The sequence below is a fragment of the Vidua macroura genome, chromosome 1 (genome assembly GCF_024509145.1).
Source record: "Vidua macroura isolate BioBank_ID:100142 chromosome 1, ASM2450914v1, whole genome shotgun sequence".
Classification (NCBI taxonomy): Eukaryota; Metazoa; Chordata; class Aves; order Passeriformes; family Viduidae; genus Vidua; species Vidua macroura.
In genome coordinates, this window is record NC_071571.1 from 11389058 (window position 1) to 11410656 (window position 21599).

Below are 21599 nucleotides of genomic sequence, written 5' to 3' on the forward strand. Positions count from 1 at the left end.
CTTGAGAAATTCAAAATACAAAGAGCCACATGTCCAAAATTTTTTAGTCGCATGGCTACAGCCGAGAACAAGCTGCACACCATTTTTGAAAGCTGAACTGTTCTGCAGCATAAGATTTATATAGTTATGAAAAAAAAAAAAGAGAATGGGACTTCTGAAAGGTTATTTTTTTGTGTGCTGTTTAGTTAACTCTATTAATATATATAAATCTTTGGATATTATCTTTATAAGAAGAAGTTCTGATTTATACATTAAATAATCCTAAACCTCAAGACAAGAATCATATTTCAAAATTAATTTCTCTTAGATGAATTCCCTAATTCCTGTGCTACAAAATCTGCCTTATTCTTTCACCAGACAGAAAAGGAATCCTTCCTTTTCCATATTGTGGTAAAGATACAAGTAGGAAAGAGCACCCATCTTTTAACATCATAGCTGCTGTTTTCCCCCCAGATTAGGCCTTAAGTGCCTTCTGACTCACCTAGATCTGCTAGGTTAATGCTATATTCTTCTAGCTGTTTTGTAAAAGTTATAAAAATCGTTAGACTCTTCTATGAAACCCAGAGTTCATAGTGGACCCCCAAGGGTCATTAAAATGAGACATGTGTGGTGGTCTCCATGAAAATGTCCATTCTGCAAACCTCCCCAGAAAGGGTTGCTGCAGAGATGGCACCGACCCAGTCCAGTTCACCCTGAAGGAAAACCAGGCAGAGGAGAGCTGCTGTGCACTGTGTGTGTCAGCAGTCTGCTGGCCACTGGGCAGGAAAGAACCAGCCAGAGCAAAGGGGCACCGTGCTCCTTGCTGACATCTCACACCTGGTGGGATGGTAAAAAATGGTCTCTCTGGGGAGAGCATTGTGACAAACAAGGAGGGCTCCCTGGATTAACACTAGAAAGAAAAACAGTTTTCGCTATGATACAGAAGATCATTTTATCCCGTAGACAAAACATTATTGTCTCAATAATTTTTGTTTTAATGCATGTGAAATGCAGACACAGTTTCAGTACATGAAGTCAGGTTTAGACCCATATGCTCAAGGATGCTCAAATGAGAAAATTTTCATAGAAAGACAAGCACAAAAACCATAAGAGTAATCCAACATTCACACTGGTAGTACAGCTGGGCAGGAAAAGCAGTAAGAGCTCTCATTTCACATATAAAGAAACTGTCAAAGGCTCATTAAAAGAGATCTCAGAGGATATTAGAGGCCCTGTGCCCCCTTGGCTGCTCTGTCAGCTAATCTACTCCATCTGCTGAAAGAGTGTCTGTAGTCTGTTGTGTCAAAGGGTGTACTGTAACAGTGTCTATTTACAGGACCTATAAAATTTGACAAAGAATAAGCTTATAAATTGGAAATGTAGCCCAAATCTGGTTGCATATACACTTTATAGGAAGGACAACAGAAGTTTACCTGTAAAACTAGACCAGAGGCAGAGTAGTCATGGGGTGCCTTTTGCTCTTCTGTTACAGGAGCTGGGTGGACTCTTTTGTCCACTGTGACATGAGACATTCAGTTGATATATTAAAGCACTGGAAATCTATACTTTGTCTCACAAATACATTTTTATTTACATTTTTATTTCAGAATAATTCATTTTTAATCTATAAATCATAAGAATTTTGGTTCAATCAAGACATTAAAAAAATTTTCAAGTGGAAGACATTTTCTAGATATTTGCTGTATTGGCCAGAAATGTAGTGGTCTTTTAATTTATTAGTTTATTGAACTTTAACACCAAGACAGCAAAACCTTTGTAAAACTTTAGTCCAAAAAGTAGATAATTTGCCTCATTTAGTATGAGTTTTACATAAGCTAGAGTGGGTAACATAATGCTATATAGATTTCTGTTTTTTTGCCTTTTGTCATAGCACACAGCTGCTATAGGAGATAATCGAAGGTTTGCTGTAAATAAAAATTTTAAAAATTTAAAAATCTAAAAATTAGAACCTGACACAGAAAATGGCAATGGAAGAAAAAACAGATTAAATTCTTGAAAAAGAACTCTAACAAAAATTCAATATCACAACTCTTGCTCTAAGACTTGAGAGATGCTGTGGAAGTCAATCAATAAGGAAGACACTAAGAAACTGCAGCAAGTCTATTTAATAAGACTTTCACAGCTTCTTTGAATGTGAAATCAAAACTCTTGTTACTTCAGTGGCTGCAATATATTGTGATTGTGTTATATTAGGTTATATATTCTACAGAATGCATTTTGTGTAGCTCAAGTTTTTGTGCAAAGCTTCATATAATTGGGGCATCTTCTTTCATATTTGGAATTTGTAAATTGATGAGCAGAATTAATTCAGAGCAGTTACAGAAAAACACTAGCTGGAGAAATCAGTTGCCTAGTGCTGGTAGAGTCTGTTGGATTAATAGAAGAAAATTACTCAGTGTGAAAACCAGCTGACAATTTGAAGAAATGTAAACCTTTTTTTTTTTTATTAGTGAGTTGATATTTCCTCACATAGTATATATGCACTTATTCCAGTACTAAGTGAAATTTAATGCATTAACAATGTTTGCTCTCTTCAGTGGTGGAGTGCTGGGCCAGAGCACCAGTGACTTCAACCATTTACTGGCCTTTCCTGCAATCCACTGGCATGGATAGATTGACTGGTCCATGTGCCCTAACGAAACTCTTCCTCCTGAATGGGGAACTTTCAAGAGGTTGTGAAGCATGGCTGGAAAATAAATGTGAACAAAACTCAGTCTTATCACCTGATAAGGAGAATGCTGGAGAAGTCCACAGGGATAAATTCAATTTGAAAAATTACTGCACTGTAAATGCATAATATTTCCATGACTCAAAATAAATGTCAGAAGTGACTCAGTCACTCCATATCTCCCTATCTCTGCTGCTGCAGCTACATGGTTTGAGAGAGGCTGGATGCTGAAATGTCAGGGGGAATATCAGGTAAGAAGTCTGTGCCCTCTGTTTTGTTCAGCAGTTATGCTGCCTTTTTATTTCAAAGTTTCTAGCAAAGCACGTTCAGTTAGGATTAATGGACTTTTAAGTACTAATATATGGAATCCAAGATAAGCTGCATAAGGCCAGAGGAAGGTCTTTACCTCTAAAACTCAAAGGTCTGTTGAACACTGACTGCTCCCTTTGCTGCTGATCAGAGGAGAATGAAATTTGCCTTAAATGGGAAAAGCCTTTTTTTAATTCTGTATCAGCCTGTGCCTGTGGTAAGAGCTAGGCTGAGCTGACACTGCTGTGCACTAGAGATGTAACAGCTATTTGGTCACCTGTCAAGGACACTGGAAGACACTGATGTCTGGGCAGCTGCTCCTGAAGTGTTCCCCTAATAATCTGCATGAGTGAATGATCCATTCCCTGGAAGGGCCATGCTCTGTTCACTCACAACTAGTCCCACATATAGGCACATAAATATTACCCTGAGATTTTCATCTTAGTTCAGGGTTTCTCTTCCCAACAGCAAGATAATGATTGACATTGGAAGATATGCAAATGCACTACTTCAAGAGACTTTAGAAGAATAGCTCATTACTGGTGTTAACATTCTCTCCTGGAATAAGAATCCAAGTTCTTTTTCCAACCTTAGTAAAATCAGGTGTCTTTCATAGCATGCATCAAATACTATAAAAGGCAATGTTGAAAATATTTCTCTCGTAATACTTCACAATCCATTCCCAGTTCACTGACAATGTTCAATACATTGTAGAATAACTTTACGAGAGGAAAAATAGTTGTGACTAAAGTAGTTGTCACTTAAAGATGAAATTTTGCTGTGTTGCAGGATTTTGCCCTTCTACTGGACCTTATGATAAGAATAGAGAACACATTAAATAAAAAAAAACCAGTAAGTTAAGACAATACAACTTTACAGGGTTTGTTTCCAAGAACATCAGCAGTTCCCATTAATTTTAGTAGGCATTAATACCTCTCAGATATTCAGTCTTTTTGAGAGGGCAGATTTCCCAAGTGATATGAGTTGGATTTTTTCCAGCAAAATCAATTAATGGGTTCTATCTACTTTGGTCAGTATAAAATATTTCAGATATGTGCTAATTAAACTTTTAGAAGAGATAGATTTCATGCTTTTGACTTGGAGATTAAATTTAAATCAGCTTTAGACCAATTATATTGTCTATACAACCTCATATTGCCGCATATTAGTTTTGACTTTTGTTATTACAAAGACTATACACATGCAAGAATTGCTAGCTTAACACTTTTGACTTTTAGACAGCACTTGATAGTGGCAATCTATACCTATGCCTATACTGAGTCTCCAACCCACAGCACTGAAGAACAGCAGAAAGATCCTCTGCATAATGTTTTACCTCTGAGCATTTGGCTTCCCTCACTCTGATCATATAAGCATGAACCAGAGGTTGTACAAGCTGTTGCCACCATAAACTGAACTGAAAACTAACAAGACAATAAAACAATAAGTGACTCAGCAGAGAAAGCTCATGGCTACACCAGAGTCAAGCCAAAATATGTATTTAACAGTGTTCAGAACAAGGAGATCAGATGCAGCAGTGTGGCATTTGTTATGACAGAAAGTTGTTTTCTGCACAGTGTAAGCACATAAGTGCAAAGCAGAGTGATGAGTGGAACTAAATTCCTTTGAGCTTCATGCATAAAAATGGTCTGAGATTATAAACATCATGTGTGTACCTGTATGTGTTCATCTCCTCCTGGGAATTCTCTCAAGGAATAGCATGGCTACATCCAGGTAGGTAAAGTGTGTAAAAACATTGTCAGTTGACTTTTGTGCAGAAGATTTCTCTCCACCCTTGTAATATTTTGGCAGTGTTTCATGCAAGGAGATCAGGAGGAATGGTCAGAGGAAAAAAATAAACACAGCCACTCAGGAAATTGAGTCCAAAATCAAGAGAATTAAATAAACAAAGAAAATACAAGAATTTTTCCAGTAGGAAGGAGAAATAAAACATACAAACACAAAAGAGAAAATACTATAAAACAAAGAAAAGAAAGGATCTGGATCTTAAAGCAGGTAGGTAGCAAAATAGCAGTTAATATTAGAAAGCTATTGCCAAAAAGGAAAAGCCTCATTCTAGATGAATAAAAACCTGATATTGGGGTAGATTGTGAAAGAGGTAACATAAATTCCTTAGAAACGGGTCAGACAACTGTTATAATAAGTGTCTAACTCTAGCAACTTTAAAAAATATGTAAATGAATGATGCATCCTAGAGTAAAAAAATGCATAAAAGTTATAGAATAGATTTCTTTCTGTAAAAATATAAAGATTTAAAAGCAAAAAACAGGGAAAAAAGCTGGAAGAAGAGATAGCAATCTAGCATGTAAAAAGCAGGTGTCAGTCATTCTTTAAAGATTCTAGGGAAGAAATTGATCTAAGTTCAATAATTGTTTGATCTAAGTTTAATAAAGATTCAATCTAAGAATGAGGAAAAGCTTTTGATTAGGTTCCTAAGACCATGGATCAAGCTACCTGGAGTTACCTTCCCTGGACCATTTAAATACAAGTTTTTGTCCTGGAAAGATATATATAAATATATATACACTCTTAGCAGGTTTGTAGCATTTCTCATATGCATACCAATTTAATTTATCAGGTGTTTTTAACTCTTTTTTAGGCATACAAGACACAGAAATTATTGTGTGCATTTTTATGGAGTCTAAAGCCAAATTATTAATTTAAAGTATATACACTTCACTAAAATAAAGAGAAAAAACATACCAGGGATGTAAAACAGGAATAGTAGCCAACCGTGGATGAATTAGCATCTCTTTTGCTTCTTATGGACTGCATCAGGCATAAATCCATTGTAATTTAGAGGCTATAGACCCAAATGAATGACTGGCAAAATTTAAGACTTCATTGAAGTGGGTTTGGTAACAAGAAAACACTTAGGTTAAAACACAGGACTTTAACCTGACTTCCATTCTATGGTTGTTCCCTTATTTCTAGTTCTGAGTGCTGATTATGAGATGTGCATGTAGGAAAACAGCATGTAGGGATGAAAGATAAAATGACGCCAGCAACAAAGGCATGGCAAAATAATTAAAATGTTCTGTCCTTGCTGCTACTACTGTGAAGTGTCTGAACTGTATGATTCAAAATCAGAACCATTATCAGATACAAATAGGAGGCATAATTTCAGCCAGTAAGACAGAAATAATGTCTTTGAGATGACTGAACATTGCAATTATGGAAGCCATATACAGGGTAGAATTCTCAGAGGATTAGCTAAAGAGAGCAGCAGAACTGTTCAAAAGGTGAGAGTTTTGCGTCTCAAAATCTGATCCTTTCTTTAATAGCATTTTGGTTTAGGAGTAGTTCAACCTGGCAAACTTCAAATAAAAATTATAGCCAGACCACCTCAAAAAAACCCAAACCAAACCCAAAACCAAAGAATCCAAATCACCCTACCAAAACAAGAATATGAAACTGAAAATCTTCCTGTTGCTTATACTTGATGTCTATTCCACACCAAGGGAATCCACTGGTTTGGGTTTGGGTTTTTTTCTGCAGCTGAATGCAATTAAACTTAAAATAGCATCAGTAACCAAAATAATGACAACGTATGTATTCATGTGTGCCAATATCAAAACTAGATCTAACACTATTTAAGACTCTGTTGCAAATTTTGTTATGAAATATTATTTGCTATGAATTTGTTATGAATATGTCACTGCATTTCTCAGCATGATGGGCTTTCCCTCCTGCTTATTCCACTGAGTGCAGAACATTACTGACATGAGCAAAGGTGAACTTTGCTGGGCCCCCTTATCACCCATCAAGACTGAAAACTCTTTTCAGAATATGATTGAGAGGCTTGTTGATACTGCATAGTTCCTCATGTTGAACCCTTGTCATGGGTGCGATGAACTGAATAAAATCCTGCATGGATTTGAATACTGGGATTTACTTAAGACCTTTCAAGCTTATGGCTTTTACCCCTTTTGATTATTTCACACACACAGATTTTCCAAAGCCACATTCACTCAAGCCTTCACTTTCCATTGCTGGGAAAGCTGGGCAGAGTCATGTCAGCTATGTGCCATGAAGTTTTCTAGCTTGTTTTTACATTTTACAGCTTGCTTTATTCAATTTGAACACTCTGTAGATGTGCAATGTATCCAAATTGGAGGTTCTGCCTCATGTCCAGTATTGACCATGATTCAGTGTCTGTCACTTCTTTTAGTTCCAGATCTTGCCAAAATTCACAACCAATCTGTACCTGTTGCAGGCAGCAGACAGTAGGATTGTGCTTGGGAGTTCAAACATTCTGTTTCAGTCATTCACACATAAACACAATTATCTGCCACAATTATCACCATTCACAATCTAAAGTATTTCTCACCTACTCCAATCCTCCTGATTCCCTTCTCCTTTTGAGCCTTTGTAACCTTTCAACATCTTGAGTTGCATACTTCTCTGGGAAATCCAGAGGTGGAGTGGGGTGCCTGGTCTCACCCCAGAACTGAGGCTGGGGGATGTCACTACATCCCTTAATACAGAATATTGCTTGTCCCTAATAATGGTTCAGAAAACTTTTCTATCCCATGGACTATGTAGAGTGACTGGGGAAATGAGCTAGGCTGAACTTAGCTTTTGTGGATACTCTTTCCTATGTCACTTACACTAATGACCTCAATGTAATGGTTCTGACAAAAATTATAATCTTTTAGGCATCTATGCATTTTCTTCTAAGTTTAAGTCTGTTTCCAATCTAAGAGTCCTGTACTGCCTAAGCCCTTTTGAAAATGCTAGAAGTCAAAACAATTTATAAAGAACTGCATAGAAACAGGTCCATTTAAATATGTCCAGGGAAATTAAGGCTTAAAAATCCAAATATTAAACACTTGCAAATATAGCTTTAACAATTATATGGTCCTACTTCTTCCCCTTGTAAGTGGTATTTCATTTTCTACTTGTGTGTTCTACCTGCAAGCAGCAATACTAAGAAATTCTTGATGTGGTTGTACTTCCAGGCTATCTTATCTTGTATGATTTACTATTCATCCCTGAAATATATATATATATATATATATATATATGTATATTAATCTGCAAACTTATTGGCAGGTGTGCATGAAGTTGAATATATGCAAGAACATTTGCCTGAAGAGGACATTAGAGGTAAATTCTGGGTGTGATCTGTCTGGGATTTTCTCATGTTTTAGTGTGCCTTGACCTGCTCATCTCTTTTAATGTCTGCAGACACCCCTGGGAAACTGCAAAGAACTCTGACAGGCTGCTCTACTCTGATAAAAAGCAGCAAGAGAACATTCAATTTCAAAGGTTTGTTTCTAAAGGACAGTGCTTGTTGCAAGGTGGCTACAATAAAAAATAAAACTATTTTTTTGCTGTCAGTTAAAGAGTCCTGCAATTTCAGAGATTTGCACCTCTGCAACTGATAGGAAACCAGCTTTTTATATATTAAGGCAGAAGAAGCAATTTCCATTGCAGGGTTTTTTCCTCTGTATTTTTTTCCCCTTTTCAAACTCTTTTTCTTTAGTTTCTTGGAAGAAGTTGAAGATGTTACTTTTCAAGCTGAAAATGCCACACTTCAGAGACCTAGATGGCCAATATTGTACCTCTTGAGCCTGCATTATCTCTGTGTATCAGAGTGCATCAAGTGTTTATCTCTGCTGTTCTGGTTTGAGAAGATTGGTGCTTTCCTGTTCCTTCATAAATTGTTTCTCAAGTATGAGAAAAAGTGAGAGTCTCTCCAAAGTGGATTTCAATGAATTAATTTATTTTTGTAGAAAGCTAAGAAAAAAAATTGGGAACTACTGCAACATTTCTATTAAGTAATATTTTAGATAACATTTTAAGCACTTTAACCATTCAGCTACTGAAGCCCACTACACTGTATGTTGCTTTTACAGGTATCAAACAACTCAAAAGCCATAGAAACAACTGATACGAAAATTAAGCTTCTTAAAATTAATGGCTGTGTTACAGGTGTGCTGTCATTGCACCTGAGGAGACAGGGCAGTCAATCCAGTATCCAGAGCTGTTCCTCCCTGGTTCCTGTATTCACATGTTCTCTTTTGTCTCAGACCTCTTTGGGGAACAATTTTTTAATAGATATAATCTTAATATGCCAACCGGAGCATAACTACATAGCTGGTAACCCTCAGACATTGCTACAAATGCAGAGAATTGAGATGTTAAAATAGCAATAGCAGTAAGCTATTCCTAGGTGTGTTCTTCATGTGAGATGGACATCACAGGGTGGTGATGCCCTCCGTGCAAAGCACTGAGGTCCTGTGGCTTATGTGTGTTTGTAAGAAAGTTTCACTGCACTCTGAATGTACTCTGTAGGTAGTTAATTGCCTCCTTCCTGAATTGCACCTAGAAGCTCCCTGGAAAGGAACTACACTGGACTTCACTAAATCCACGATCTGAGCACAGCTCTTGTAAGTGCTTTTAAATGAATGAAGTGCAAAACTCTTGAGTTTATTTTCAGAGCATCTATGAAATGGAATGAGCTTGGAATAGCTCCAGGCATTTGCAGTCTAGGACAATTTGAACATGTTCAGATGAGGTCCCATATCCAGAGGGACACAATTACAGACTCAGCCACGTATAGGTGTTGCTATTAGCATATTATGCTATTAAACCATGAATTCTCCCATTGAGCCTTGCTGCCACTAAGGGGACGTGCTTTCTGAAGTGCGATAAATACAAATGAATTTTTGTGCTTGCTAAGATCATAAATGGAAGCACAGTTTCCTTTAAGTACACTAATGTGCACAAAGTTTCTTCCAGTTCCTGTATTATTTTCATATTCATATTTGCAATTTTAGGCTATACTGCTGCAACATTTTTAGGATTCCAGTCAAGACCTTTTGAAAACAGCTGACTGTAGGATATAATAAGAATTCAAAAGGCATTGTACTCTTTAGAGTGCCTTGAGTTTCCTGTATTTATCATTCTTATGTTATTTTGGCACTGTTTTTCTGTTATTAGCCTGAAAGTAATCATTATTTGTTTGCCAACTATTAATAAAATATTAAGATGTTTTTATTAATAAAATAAAAGGCAATATTAATTAAGAATTTACAATGTAAAATGTAGCCTTAGTAAACATACAAAAACCATAATAAAAACATTGAAAAACTTTTCTAATTTATTTCAGTGAAGTGCCTAAACTTGATTGATAAAAGCAGAAGCTTCACTGAAAATGTATATGTCTGTAATGAATTGCTCAGAAATATCTAAGCCACTCCTCAAAAAGGAAAAAGACTTTCTTCTCTGGATGTGATCCTGTATACTGCAAGGTCATTTAAGCTGGCTCAGATCTTCCCATAAATGTGTCGAGAACCACATACAACAAGTAATAATCATAATAAGGCCACTTGACAAAAATGATTGCCTGTGTGTTGCAAATTAAAGTCTTTCCTGGGAGCTATACAAAATATATAGTGACAGCGAATAGATGTAATTCTTCAGTTCCTTGCTTGGAACCAGCCAGTGCTTATGTTCACACAGAGAGAAAAAAAATACCCATAGCAGCTATTCAGTGTTGAAGCTTATAAAGTGGACTGTCACTCTCAGAGGTGCACAGGGATATTAGTGAGCCTCTGCTCCTCCCAAGGGCTCCAGAAGTAATTGGTCATTTTTCTCCTTTCTGTGTCCAGCAATGTAGAAGTAACTAGATCTGTGCCTGAAAGAGGAAGGGTTTTTTTGCAGAGATAACCCTGAACTGGGTGGAGAACAGCTGAGCAGACACTGCACTGACATTCTGGATCCTCGTGGGTGTTTTGAGCACTTCCTCTCCTGCTGTCCCAGGCAGCCAGGCTGATACTAGCAAAGGCAGCATCCTCTTCTCTGCAACCATGAATGTTCAGTCTACTGAACATTCTACTGTAGACTACAGTGTGCAGTCTACTTTGTATAGCTTTATGCTTAAAACCACTGTAATACCTGCTTCAGTTGACAGTCTAAAAATGTGGGCCATATCTGACAAATCTTACCTGCCCTGCATCTACCCTTCCAACCTGACCCATTCTGTGATTCGGAATACCAAAGAATAACTACATACACACAAACTGCATGATCCTTTTCAACATTTTCTGCTTATTTCTACAGACAGTCTTCACACTGGCATCTGGAATCTTGCTTTTAAGCATGTTTCCTACAGCCTGTCTTGGAAAACTTCTCTAACTTTGGACTTCCACAGAAGTTGAAGATTGCTGAATTTAAAGATTTTGCTATTTTTATGTTTCTGTGTACTAACTACCAAGATATTCAGTCAAGTGGTGGATTTAGAAGTACATGGTCATTCCTTTACCTTAGGTGTTCAATAAATGATCCCCAGAGGTGCCTTCTCTCCCCAACCATTCTGTGATCAAACCTGGTATTTATTGAAGAGAACTTGTGCAACTTAAATAAGGTATTTTTGTTAATACTTTAAATTTTTTTTCACAAATAAGTTTTTCCTTCTAGGTTAGGCCTATTTTAATTTATGTCTATGATTTTAGTTCTCAAGAAATCAGTATGAAAAAGTTAATTTAATGACTGTACTTTGATGGTGGCTAAGGCACAAGAATAGATATATTCTTACATGCACATGAGAGGAAGAAGATGATGTGGCTAGTTTAATGAGTTATTTATGGTCTTGAATTATCCTCTCAAATATTGAAACTTATGTGACTTTATTGAGACACGTTCAATCAGTAGCTTTTGTTTTGTTGCATATTTCCCTCAGGGTAAACTGATTCCTAATAATAATTAGGAATTGAGTAGCCATTTGCAATTTTGAATAGGAAGTGAGGTAAAAACCATGCTCTTTGGAAGCAAAATATCTGCACATACACAGCGAGGGAATTTGAGGTCATTAAAAGCTGTGGGCTGGGATTAGTGGGCTCCATCATGTGCATTATTAATGAATTTACCTAGCATATGCAATTGAAATTTCTGATTAATCATAAATGAAGTATCTGTAAATAGAGTAATTCAGCATGAGATAAACAACCGGATTTTAATTTCCAGTGGATGGAAATTGTAGCAGTAGATGCTAGATGGATTTAAATTTAGATTTTATAAAGAACTAGATAAAGATAAATATAAATCAATAGGAAGACTGATTGCATTTCCTTTTTTTTAAATTTTCCCGACACTTGCTTCATTCACTGAGAATCTTTTTGTCAAAGGAATGCCTTCATGCGTTTCACCTTTTCAAGATTTTTTTATTTTTAGAGATTTCACTATGAAAACTGAAAATTTGTGCACTCTCTTTTCCTTGCCTTGGGAAACAACAGCTCTCACTAGACCAGACTGCTCAAAGCCCCATCCAACCTGGCCTTGAACACTTCCAGGGATGAGGCTTCTCTGGGTAAACTGTTCCACCACCACCCTCACAGCAAAGAATTGCTTCCCAAGATCTAATCCAAATCTACTCTTTTTCAACTTGAAGTTATTCCTCCTTGTCTTACCATTACAGTTCCTGACAAAGAGTCCTTCTCCAACCTCCTTGCAAGTCCCTTCAGACACTGCAAGGTTGCTATGAGGTCTCCACACAACCTTCTTTTCCAACTATCTTCTCCAGGTTGAACAACTTTCTCAGTTTGATTTCACAAGGGAGATGCTCCAGTTTCCTTTGATAAAGGAGCTCCAGATGCTCCTTTATCAACTTGGTGGCTTCCTCTGGACTTGCTCCAACTGTTCCATGTCATTATCGTTTTGGTGGCACCAGAGCTGGATGCACTATTCCAGGTAGGGTCTCACAAGAGCAGAGCAGAGGGGCAGAATCCCCTCCCTTGCCCTTCTGACTGGAATCTTTTTGATGCAGCCCAGATTCCGTTGCCTTGCTGTGCCCACAGTACTGGCTCTTGTTGAGTTTTTCATCACCCTCAAGCCCTTTTCCACAGGGCTGCTCTCAATCACTTCTCCATCCATCCTGCAGGTATGTCAGCAATTGTCCCAAGCCAGGTGCATGGTCATGTCAAATTTAAAGTAATACAGTGTATTTTTTCCAGAGAATTCTTCTTCTCAAGACCATCTTTAAGTAGGCAGGGTATTAAAAACCTGACCAGATTGTGCCAAAACCTATGTCTGTAAAGCATTCAGATACTTCTTTGGAGAGTGAGACACCATGAGAAAATTAATTATTCTGCCTTTTGAGCAGATTTAACTTTCCCATAGTAAATAAATCCTTGGGCCAAACAGGGAAAAAGAAAAACTTGAGTAGCTGCTCATTAAGTACTCATCATCCATTCCATCCATTCAATGATATGAGAGTGTGAGGGAAAATTGTGCAAATTCATAAAATTTCATATAATTTGCAACACATATCCACCAGAGGGCAAATTATGGTAACATTTGAATTATTCTGTTCAGCAATTTTATACTTCTCTTTCTTAAAACATTATATCTGATAGCTGTTAATGGGTAGAGTTTCCCTCAGGAGTTTTGCTGATGCTTATAAATAAGTCACCATATTCTACCTGATTGCTCGATTTGTTAGCTTGGATTTCATATAATTTGTGTACTAGAGCTTAGACAGCTTGGGGCCAAGGAGACAGGTAAGGCCCAAATCCAATCTGTTTCATTGCTTAATTGCTGGATTCTCGTGGAACATAGCATCTAGAAGCTGGACTGTGATTAAACCTAAGCCACCATAGCATGAGTCAAGAATATGTCACCCTCTGAGGTCCAATGCAGGAAAATAACCCTGACTAGAGAGATCCACAGGTAAATTAACATACCTTTTATAGTGTCTGCAGTAACTCACTGGCTTTGAAAAGTTCCTGCAGCCACTGGATTAATTAGGGATCCTCCTTGCCTCTGCATCACCTTTCTTCATCTGCTAGACAACCACTGGAGGTCAAATGCCTTGATGTTCCAACTGCTCTGAGACAGATGAAAACCACTGTAGCTTATCTCTAATTGCCTGATTTTTTTGTTTAGTAAATACCTAATAATCTCCCTAATGAGCTCTTAATGGTGGCTTAGATGACAAAATTTCTATTTTTTTTTCCTAATATTTTTTTCTAATTATTTTTTTCTAATATTTCTGATATTTCTAATGACAAGAATTTGAGTATGCTTCATTTAAACTGGCTATTTCAGAATGAAAACCAAAGAAGAATGTGATTTGACAAACATAAAGAGAACAATTTCAGCAATGGTAGTTAATTGCTACTGCATGGCATCTTTCAGCAAAAGATGTCCAAGGAAATTATAAATATTAATTCCTAAAATGAAATTAAACCAAGTTGTACCAGACAGGCAGAAGACATAAAAAATTTTCATCACTTTCATTCCAATTATACTACTTTCACGCCACCTAAAATATAAGGTTCTTTTCTAATTTAAAGCTACAATGTAAATTCATAGTCTCAGAGGAATGAGATCTGCATTTTTGATTTGTCCAATTTTGGTATTTTGACTCATAAACTTTCATGAGACTTTTGAAAGTTATAAAACAAGGTATTGTTTTACATCTGAAAAAGAGCTGATCCAGTGCATCATAAACATGGTTTATTTTTTTATTTATGTGACAGTCTAGTCATAAGTTTGTGTTATCAGAAAACAATCATAAGACTATTTAATTCAGTGATACAACTTTTAGGTAGAGCTAGAATTGATGCTTGATAATTTTTTAATTATATGTGTTTTATTGGAGTGTCAAAAGTAGCAGTTCTTATTCTCAAAGATCAGAATTTTTTTTCACATAGGTCATATGGAGAATAGCTGCTACCACAGAATCTATGTTTACTATTGAATCTCTTCGTGGTCCCTGTTCTAGGTACTGGATTTTGCATCAGGTCCATCCCTAATTGCAACTGCAGTTTTACAAGACCAAAAAGACTTATTAAAATAACTAAATACAATTGAATGCTTCGTTTGTTTTTTCAAGGTGAGACCCTCTTTGCCAGACCTCCAAGAGCACCAGCGGAGTGGAGAGAAGGCTCCCTGGCTCCTTCCCAGTGTGCTTGTCAGCACCAGGCACCAGCCTCGCCAGCCTGGCAGCGCAAGGGCAGGAGGAAACCACAGCGACCTTCCCAGGGCCCTGTGCAATCCTCCACCTCCAGGACAGCCAGCAGGAGGCAATGAATAGAGGAGGAGCCAGGCAGGCAACCACAGCGTGGTTTTATCACTTTTACAGCTCACGCCAGCAATGAACACATCTTGGTGAGATTTCCTTTTCAGGAGCAAGCCTAACACTTTTCTTAGTGGTAGAGTCTGTGTACAGTAATATTTTCTGAAAGGTTAAATTTTTACATGGAGCAAAAAACGAGTAGCAGTCATGAAAATGAAAAATAAGACATTAAGTGTCTTGTTAAAATAGTTGAGGTGTTATTTTATGAACCACCCATTGTCCAAATTAACATGTATTAGGAATAGGCCTACATTAAAGAATCTGCTTAAAAGTTAGCATTTTCTTTCCCCGGAATTGAGGTCTTATTTAATAAATCCAGCAGAGAATTCTGCTCTTTGTGCCTCTTTAAATGGCTGTATGCATAATATGGGTGTATGTGAAAACAGAAGCTTTCCTTTGTGGAATAAAGGTAAATTTTCCCTGGCATCACATTGTTTTGAATATACCAATAAGCAAGTCCACTCTTCTGAAACATAACTAAATAGGTAATATTTAAATCAGTCTACATAAGACAGAAAATGAAACTTTCTAAATTAAAAAAAAATGCTTATAAAAGGTTTCTATTTGAAACTTATTGCCCTATCTTAGCAAATTCTTCACTACCTTTGTAAAACAAAAAAAAGCTCCTTCTACAGTGTTATGCCTTAAAGCATTTTCTTTCACAATGGCATTAATGGACTGATATTTGTAAGTGTATTGATGTGGTTTCTAATTAATTTACTTCAGTCAGGGCTGAGCCTCTTTTCTATCAGCTATTGTAAATATATGCACAAGTGTTCTTTCTGTCCTTGATTTATTAGAAGACTGAAGTATTTAAAAAAATGTAGTATTCAATAGTTATCATTTAAACATTTTAGAGTCCATTCCAGCGTACCCTAGTGTCTCATTAAAAAGCTCTAAATTTTTGTTGATGTCTTTGCTGATGGCCTTTGTGATAGGCTGTTCAGACAACATTTGAGAAATACTACTGAAAAGTGCATGGAGCAAGAGGTTATGTTTAGAATGATAGCTTGTGGATATAGTAAATAAAAAGAAAAACATCTTTCAGTCACTTCAGATGTGTATTAGTATAAAAGAAGTGTTCATATAGTGCTGCAAGGTACAGGCTGCTAAAAAAGAAAGCTAACAAAAATATATAAAAAATAAAAAAAAAAAACCCATAGTTACAAAAATTATTTCTCTGACCACTGGAAGACTACAGTGCTCACTATTAAACCTCATGAATGCAAGTAAACAATAGAATCTAGACTACTTCCAGCAAGTAGAAGACAGTTTCCAGAAACATTACAGTCACTGCAAACTCAAAAGCAACAGGTAATTAGGGAAAAGAGCTTAAAGCTCCCTGCTTTCAAGTTCAAAGCATCACAGAGTCAGCTTTTACACAGAGACAGAACTCATTGCAGTGTTAGCTTAGAGAGCTATATTGTAAATAGTTTTCTTCGAAAACACAGTTTTAAATGTTTGGATTTTAAGTTACAATTCCTGCACACTGTACTCTGCAAGGATGCAAATACATGAAAACATATTTCCTCTTACATAAAAAAGAAATGAAGCACTCAGTAAATCAAAAAGTCACTGAATGGGAAAAAAAATAATTTTTTTTCCCATATTTTAACTTGGGCCCATACTACCTGCCTGTACTGTTCCTAGGCACCAATAAGAGTCTGGCTGTGCCATTTTTCTTACCCTGCTCCAGGCAGGTATTTACATGCATTGGTAAGATCCACCAAACCCCCTGAGTCCTTTTTTTTTGAGCTGAGAAGCCACATTTTGCTCAGCGTCTCTTCATATGTCACAATCTCTGAATCACCTAATCACTCTCCTGGCCCTTCACTGAACTCACTGCAATGTCCCTGTGCCTCCTGACCCCTGGGAGTCACGACTGATTATTCATCTTCCCTTGGTCTTTGAGCCACTGATCACAATATTAGCTACATTCTTCCATAATACAGTGCAGAATTCACACATTAGCTTATAAATGTCTATAGCAATTACTAACTCATGTTTTCAATTTAAAATGGTCTCATTGTTTTATGCAGCAACACAGCCCCCTTCACTCTGAATTATGTGTTTCATATATGAACAAATGAAAACATAAATCTAATTTTTAATTTTCCTTGGACAGTTTTCCAAATATATTTTTTCTTTAATTTAACAACCAATGGCACCTTGGAATTTTCTTTCTTAGGTTTTTTGTCCACAAATGTTTATTTCAGATGAGGCATGTACTTTTGAGTAGAATTTCTAATTCTCCTCACATCTGTTCACATCATAGAGTAATCTGAGCACACAACATGGGTTTTTCATGCATGAAGCAGGACTGGAAGATGTTGTCCAGTAGCACATCAATTGTACTTCAGTTGCTAAAGGCATTGAGCAAAAGAGATTTAATCACATGCAGTCTGAAATAAAACACATAAGGTCCATGTTATGTTGATATCAAATCAAAGTAATAAGGCCCATCAAAGTGAATAAGGCCTAATCTAGAATAATGTTTGATGCTCCTTGAAAAAAAAAAAAAGTGTTACATAATCTCTATGGAGAGTTTAAATACAATACAAAGAAATTGCTTGTACATATGATGTAGGAGGATGGCATTCTGTAGTTCCCAGCTTAAATCTAAAATTAACACAAAAATGCTGGAAATTTTTATTAAGTCAAAATAGATGACTTCAAGTAACTTGTAATTAAATCTATTGATTATTGGGATTAAGACAAATAATGTGATAACTGATAAATTATCATGTTTAGGGGAAAAAATCAGATTAGGAAATACGCTTGAAAAATAATTTTAAAAATGAGAAGATATTCTGAACATTTTGTTAAAGTTCTCTGGAATTCTCCAAATCCCTTTGTGGGAAGCTTTGAGGTCTTTGCATTTTACCACTACAATTTAGAAGGTTTTAGGAAATGTGAGTCCTTTCTAAACTGGTATTAAGGCAATTACTTTGAACTAACTTGGTACATTTTGGAAATGGAATTAAGCTGGTCTCTGTATATCTGCAGATCCCAAAGAAAGAGGAGGATGAACTGCACACACCCTGTGTCTTACAGCAGAACTCTCACAGTTCGTGTGGCATTGGGTTCTCAGAGGCACTTAAAGCAAAGAAGTTCCTTTGAAACTCACTGGGATATGGTCATTACACGTGCAAAATCCTTTTAAAATCCTGTAGCCTCAAGACCCTCTTTCACTTGTTTCATATTCATTCATCATATAAATTATTACCTGAAGTGATCCTCAGGCCAAATGATACCATTCACATCTTGAGTGAGTAGTCCTATACTTATACACTCACTTCAAATGAACTGCTTGAGATGCAAGGTACGTGAGGAAGCTGGACAAAACCTGACCAAAGTATGATTTTTTTTTTATTGTCTTCAACAGGCGTTAGCTGGAGCTGACTGAAAGTAAATATCAGAACCAATTGTGAAACAATTTTGATTAGCTGCTTGGAAAACAGGGTATAGTTTTGAGCATGAGTCAAGAGCCAGACTATGTCTTTCATAGATATGCCAAAGTCCATCTTAGAATGGTTGAGATTTTTAACACCATGACTCTACTTGAAAATGTATATCAAACCTTACTGTAAAATATCCTTTTTCTATTCCATAAGTAAACAGTTCTGGAAAGCACTTTAGCAACATCAGTGTCCCAAGGGAAAAAAAATATTTTCCTCACTCTTAAAAAATATCTGTTTAAATTATTATTTGAATCTTAGTATTCTGGAGACTTTAAAAGTGTTCTATTTCAGTAATTGTAGGATATTTTTCTTAATTCTTAACCTCAACTTCAGTTTTACTACATCAAATAAAATGTTTTTACATCTCTGTATAAATGAAGATATTTTATTCTTTCTCTGTATTTTATATGAATCTTTTATATAATATTACCTATATTCTTTATCTTATTTTCTTTAGCTTAAATGATCCTGGTTTTCTCAAATTGTTCTTGCAGCATTCCATTTCTTTTAGACAACCTGAGCATCTTTATTGCTTCAATCTCATTTATTCTCATCTGATCACATAATTTGTAAAATATAATGATCAAAACTAAGAATAGTATTCTGGCTTAGGATCCCAGAGTACAACATCAGTTTATTTATTTTCTTTAACTTCAGGTGCTCTGCTGAAAATGTCAATACAGTTTGAATGTTTGTAACAGTCAGACTCAATTGGCTTAAGTTCAGTTTCTGGTCACAATATAAGCCACAAATTCTCTTGGTGGCATTGTAAGCTGTTTATTCATTCTCCATCCCATATGAAAGTAATTTTCTTATCTATAGATAATGGAAAATTCACATTTCCATTTTAAATTGTTTAGTGAAAAGCATTCCTGTTCACAGCAGGGGACTTGAAACTAGATGACCTCTAAGGCCTTTTCCAACCCAAGTCAATCTATGATTCTATGACTCTATAATTTGATGATTCTATGGTTTTATGATTCTATGATTCCATGATAAATTGCAATATATATAATCTCAGAGCATTTGAATTTTTCTAGATAATTTTAATATGACATATGAAACAACTCGTTATGTCATCTGAGCAATTAATTAAACTACTCTAACTTACATCAGCTGAAGTGTAGATGAATATTTGTGATACAGTCCACATGCCAAAGCAGATATTTAGACACAGCCACTAGTAATAGCTTGGCAATATGGTTGTGCACACATCTGGTAAGTTTTGTCTGAACTTTGTGGTCTTAACAAAGAGAGTTTGAAATCTTACTAGCATTATGTGCATGTCTATGAGTTGTTTATTTACCTGTTCTTTATGCTAATTTTAGAAGGAAATCAGATTGGCTCTCTGACTTTTTCCTGACAAATACATGCTGGCAGTTAATCATCTCCTGTTACGATCTCCATCAAGGTTGATCCTTACCTTGGGGCTAAATGGTGTCCATCCCCACCAGAACTGGATAACACTTGGTGAAAACTTTCTGAGACTTACTTCTCTTTTGTGCTTAGTGCAGAAGGTGCACTTGGAAGCTAGCTCAGCTCCACACAGGCTGTACTTGTGCTGTAGCCCCACTGGGAATTTCCCTGACTAGCTCTGAGGTACCCCTCAGACATGGGACTGAGCACCTAAGCTGATGGACACCCTGCTGTACCTAGTTTTTTCTTGAGTGCTGACCTGGATGCTCCTGGTTCCAGGGAGATTAAACGAGGCAGTTTTTCTGAGCTGACAAATAAAACAAACAAGTGCTTGATGGCACTCTTTTCCTTGCTCCTGCACAGTGTCTGTCCACGGACATTTTGCTGGCTTACTCCCAAACTCAACAGAGAGGGATATATGGCAACCTGAATACTTAAAGAGAGAGCTTTAAAAGATAGTGACCTTTTTTTAAAGTATAATAAATTAATAGTCTTGCCTTAGGGATCTTACCTAGACAGAAAGCTTCACTGATGTGTTTCCTTTGGTACTGTCCCCTTAGATCTCTGCTGCCTTACATGCACACACACACTCAGCACACACAATCACACAAACACACACATCTACTACAATATTTTCTCACCAGCTACAAATATTAGATCTGTCACTGGTCTAGGTGATGTTAACAGCTTGTAATTTTCTGTAACACTTCCTATTCCCAGGAGCTGAAAGTAAGCCAATCAAACCCATAGCCCTGGTTTTCTAGGTTTTCTTTCTCACTAACACCCCTACTTTTGAATACAATCAGATTGGTTGGATTTGGAAACTCAGCCACCTACCTAAGTTCTTAGAGAAAATTTCCATATATAAGTAACCCTGGTAAATTTTATCAAATCTGGGAATTTGAAAAGTAACTAAATATTCTGATTCTTCCTTCTTTATTTCAGCCAGGAGCTGTATGTTTTTGTCAATGAGGGTAAGCATGTTAGCCAGCTGATTGCAACTCTCCGTTTCAATACCAAAATAATGCATTGAAGTATTAAAAAAAAAAACAAAACCAAAGATCTCAGCGTGATAGTTTGGCAGATTTTTTCTGCCACAACAAAGTAATTGTTTTCTTTGTTTAACATTTTTATAGTAATGCAAGGCCTTCATCTTATGTTTTATGTCCAATGCTAAATAGATGCCTTTTTGAGCTCTGACTCCCTGACTGGTCCTGTATTTTCAGTCTAAATGTATTCACAACCATGATTCTATATATCCTTTTGCTTGAAGATGTTCCTCCCAAAGCTTAAACCCCTCTCTGGAAGGTTTTATAGACAGCAATATTATCCCCTCTCAGCCATTGTTTCACTAGACTAAATAGGTCACACGCTACTAGCTCACACTTTGATGACAGATATTGCATTCCCTCATTCATTTAAGTACCTTGTCTCAGCATCTGTTCCACTTGGAGCTTGCCTTTCTTTTTGGTCCCTTGCAAACTCAGTTTCCAGACCCACTGCTGCAGCTCATACAGGAGCCCTCTTGACTTTTTCCTAAGACAGTTGATTATCTTCTGCATTTGCTTTTAGGCATGAACTATATCCATGCTCTTTGAATGTAATCCTTTTCATTTTTTCCAGTGAGGTTGTTTTAATA